This window comes from Chlamydotis macqueenii, chromosome 1 (assembly GCF_036417535.1).
Source record: "Chlamydotis macqueenii isolate bChlMac1 chromosome 1, bChlMac1.mat, whole genome shotgun sequence".
Taxonomy (NCBI): domain Eukaryota; kingdom Metazoa; phylum Chordata; class Aves; order Otidiformes; family Otididae; genus Chlamydotis; species Chlamydotis macqueenii.
Genome location: NC_141556.1, coordinates 198,557,855 through 198,562,871, shown reverse-complemented (window position 1 = coordinate 198,562,871; position 5,017 = coordinate 198,557,855).

Here is a 5,017-nt window from a genome sequence, read left to right as displayed (position 1 = left end):
TTCAGTCTTGAATGTTTTTTTACAAGAGAAAAATTAAATTGTATCTGGAGAGGTGTGAAGGATGCACACTTTGGATACCACTGCACACAAATCTTGTTAAACCAGCCATGAGCTTCCCATAGCTGCGAACAAATCTCTCTGTGCCTTTTTCATCTCTCACATGAATTGTAAAATCTGCAGCTTGGATAGACTGTTATTAAGACACTGGTGCCCATAAAAATGGAGCATTGCACTTGGTCAGGGTCTCTAGACTTGGTTCGGCTCCACCTAAAACTGGGCACCCAAACCAAGAAATCTCAATAAACAAATCTCCAAGGGAGAGCTGAATTGGTCCTTCCAAGGTCTGCAAAGAGAGAGCTCAGAGGGCAAGACTCCAACACCTCGGATGTTGTTGGTCTGGTAAGTGTAGGTTTAGTTGTAGACCAAGCTACAAATTACATTCTGTAACATCACAACTCATCACAACTCATCAGGTCTAACACTTAAATTGCCCAGAGATTGTATAGTTCATATTTTGGTGAAAGACCAAGACGGCCCCAGGATCCTTCACTTGACATTTTCAGGAATCTCTGTCTGCTTGCTCAAAATTGTTAGTGATTGATCATGTAGCTTGTGCAGCTTCTCTCTGTCAAACTTCCTAAATTGATTGAAATATATATTTACAAGACAGATATGTATAACTCAATGAAATATCCCACAATACATAAAGTGTGAGTGAATGGTGCTGACAAGAACTGATATGCCTGTCCCAGACATCACATCATATAGAACTGAGTATGTGCAACTTAGGAAAGGTCAAAAGTCTTAAAATAGCTGATGTCCAAAAGTTCATCCTCTCCCTCAAACTCTAGCACAGATAATGTCACCGCTCAATTACTGCCACAGTAATTTTTTCTTTTTCCAACACATCATGACATTTTGATGCCAGATAATTTTTGATGTCTTGTAACCAAACCTTGGAGGGAGGCTGGATGTCACACATTTTTATTTGGATACTTGGGTTTAATACAAGTGACAGACGGATTTTTTCTCCAGCGTATTCCAATGTTAAAAAGATACATGTTAAAGACTCATCCATGCACCTTCTCTCAGAGGTACCAGATGATCTGGCATATGCGATTCTTTAATGGAACATTTGTTTCCCCGGGAGCAATATATGTGTCATTTGTGCTCTGAAGTGATGCGTCTTTCTTAAAGAATCTGCACCTATTTCATTCCCATCTGCGGTACAGACAGTGAGTAGTGGTTGTATATCTGGCCCCCATCTCACACAGAGCGGGTTTGGGGGACTAGCATCCTATGCTTAGGACTTTGCAAGGCCAGGCTTCAAGTACGTCTTCCATCCAGAGCCTGGACCACACCGTGGTGCTGGTTTGTGATGCAGAGCCCTTCTTCAATGCAGCTTTGCCTCCTCTTTGCCCAGGTAGCTGCTCCATAGGGATGGGAGTAGGAATTTAGGGTGAGGAAGGGTAAGACCCCAGGCAGGAGGCTGGCCACCCTCCTGGGCTGCCAGAGGAGCCCCTACATCCAGTGGGGTCACAAGGAGAGAAATGAGAGCCTTGCATCATGGGGATGGCAAAGGCATGGGGTCGTTGACTGAAGGATTGACAAAAAATATCAACCTTGTCCTCACTGAAAGCTTGAAAGACCTTCCAGAGCTTCTTAGTGGCATTAGTACACATCTTAACATTAGTTACCAACAATGCGTCACAAAAATCTTTTGTATGAAATTAAATCACAGTCTGTGTCTGTGTCTGTCAGAGTTTTTAAGTTTTCAGTTCAGAATATAAGCCAGCCAAATCACTAAGCTGTCCCAGTGTAAGAGATGGGGAATCTGAGCCGGCGTGCTGTGTTGCGCTGCTCCCCTCTCCTCGCAGCTCAGCAGAAGTCCTGTCTGGCCCAAGTCTGATCAGATCACAATCTACTATGATAGTCATATTTTAAAAGCCTTTGCAGAACAAATCCATAGTTAATGGGATGTGTTTGTAATCTCACACGTTTTACACAATTCTGATTTCAGTGATCTATATATTGTGATTAGTTACTGCCTGTGCACTCACACCACCCCACAAGATGGTCCTGTATTTTGAAGACCAGCCAAAGTCTGAGTCAATACACTCTTCTACGTACTTTCAGATAAAACCTACATTATGTTACCACTGATTACACCACTAATTATAGAGAATAAAATACCATCCCCCCTCAAAGGGAGTATTCTACATGGGAGGGGACTGAGCATCCAAATTAAAGTTAAAGTGAACACAAACCTGGATATAATACTGTGTTTAGAGATATAACATACTGCACTGCCACAAGGATCATCTTTGTCCTGTTATAGTACACTATCGAATAATCACCTAATTAAAACATTTTTGTGGTTGCACTACAAATAAAGTGGCATCCAGACTTCATTAATCAAATGTAGGTGTTTCCCCCTTCATTCTGCTGCAATGGAGAGTTAACAGCCTTCAAACACAGCCTGTTGCTGCTGATGGGTTTAAGAAGCCCAAAACCTTTAGTGAACTGTTCATGCAATAATCACCTACAGCACAGATCTGAGGGGTCATCCATTTCCTTTCACAATCCCTCAAAAATGCAACCCCTAAATGATGTATCTACAAATTCCTAGAAGACGTTGTCAAGGATTCACTATTTCTTAACACATAATCAAGATCTAAGCCTTACTTCAATTCAGCTTCATAAGGTGGGATAACTGCCATTCCTCATGTTTGGACAGCTGCAGCATGTTCTGCCCCAGACAAACACACCACAGCTACTGGCTATCTAATTTAGCAAGATGATTGCCCAATCAAAGCAATGTTGTAGATTAACATTTGAACCAGGTGCGCTTTTATTTTTTGGCACAGAAAAACTCAGAAGTTCTCCTGATGATTTCCAATACGTGCTCTACCATCGAATACATCAGTTATTTGAAATGAGTGGAGCAACCCCACCGCAGCTCAGCAATGAGAAAAAAAAAAGCAAGCTGGGCCAAAACCACCCCCAATAGGCAAATGTGATTTCTACCTCTCACGTGGAAATCTCACTAAAAAATCTTCTTGGGTTAGGTAATCTCCCTGAAGGCAGCTGCAGAATCACCCCTAACACCCTTCCCGTACAGGGGCAGGCTCCACTCCAGGTACTGGGGAGCACTGGTCCGGTCCAGGGGAGAGCAGGTACAGGCAGGGGAGGCACGGCTCCAGAGCGGGATCTGCTAGGGGAGAGCGGCAGCTGGAGGGGCCCTGGCAGGAAGCAAAGGATCCATCATTTTCGGAACAACAGTACTCAGTGCCACCTTCATCAATAAATGGGATTTCCCCAAAGCTTCCTGCTCCCATCAGCAATTCCTCCTCAAAACAGCCTCAACGTGTGGCCCCTTCCCTGTAAAAGCGGTAGAAGCCACAGGTAGAAGCCTCTGTTTTCAGCTGTTTCTTTCAGTTGCTTGCTGACTCAGGTCCCTGCCTTCACCATTCATTATGCCACTTCCAAATGCCTTTCAGGCTGTCATCTCTTCGCTTGTGCGGGCACAGGCCGCTTCCGATCCTCACTGCTGCAGATGCCTCACCCCACACGGTCCACCCCAAACACGTTGTAAGAGCTTGTGCTGCTTAGTGGTAATGGAAAACCTCCGGGGTTGTCCCTGGGGAAGCTGCCATGTCCCCTCCCGTTCATGCCAGCATTACAGGACACCAGCCAAGCATCATCCTCCAGTGGAGCTGCTACAGCATTAGCAAGCTGGTGGGCTTTTACTCCTTGCTTTGGCACAAAGGAAAAACGCTTTTCTCTTGATGGGAACTGTCAGAAGGGATGCTATGAACTCAGAAGCCAACTTACCTTTACTTTTTCCATTTGCCAGGGTAATGCTTTCATCTGCTGACGCCAGCCTTTAACTGACCACACTTTCCATTGTGCTTCTATTATAACTCCAGCTGCTGCCTTGTGCTTTCTCTTCTTTGCACAGCGATTCAGTCACCATCTATTTTTCCTGAGGGGCATAAAATGAGACCTATTTTCATGCTGCACTGCATATGGGATGTGCAGGCACACCAAAGCGCTCTCCAATCACTGGACACACACAGCTGTTTTAGCAAACACCAGAGATGCTGAAATGCCACCCAGCGACCACAGAACAAACGTGCTGCAGGCTGGGCCATAAGCTTCATCTGGGATTCATCTCATCCCATGTTATCTGTGTAAAGTTTAAGCATCTGAAGTAATCACATCTGGCTCCACGTGGTCATCAGGGAAGTGTTGAGCGTCTCAACCACAGGCTACAGTGCCATTTCAGAGATCACAGGGCATCTCACCTGGCCTCCACAATCTGCTCTGAGCTGAATCTCATCGTATGTGAATACGTGCAGAGTTCTGCAACATTTGCCTACAGACCTATAGGTTCCCTTGCTGTCTGTTTTGCTACTGCACATAGTTAACTAATCACACAGGTGACAGTGGGTGGGATTTAGCTCCAGGTTGGAGGCAACTAAAATTTGGTATGGAGAACTGCTTCATGGTCTCTCTTAGGTACCTACTGCTATCAGATATCCCTACCCCACCTGTCTCCAGCTGCTTGTTGAGCTTTAGATGTATAGACGTCTACAGATGCACCAGTTTAGGTGTCTGAATCCATGACCTGAATCTTACTCCAGTGGTAAAGCAAAAGATAACTGAGCCCAAACGCTTTTCATAAAACATCAGCACCTCTTCACCCTTCTGTGCATGAACTACTCAGTGAAAAGGCAATGTTCGTTGCTGTAGTACCTGCTGAACGTTTGTTTTGTTATCGCTAAATAAATCAGGTAAGATTTTGACAAATTATTTTGCTTGAATAAACTACACCAGAAGTACCCAAAACCAGTCTGTGTTGTTTGATCACCAGTTTCTTCAGAAAATGTCATATTTACTTCTTACGGCAAAGCTCAGCCATTAAAAGAATCATTTGGTCAGTAAAATCAATTAATATAATTCTGAGCAATAAAGAAATTCTAGATTAAAAAAAAAACAAACCAAGAGCCAACTC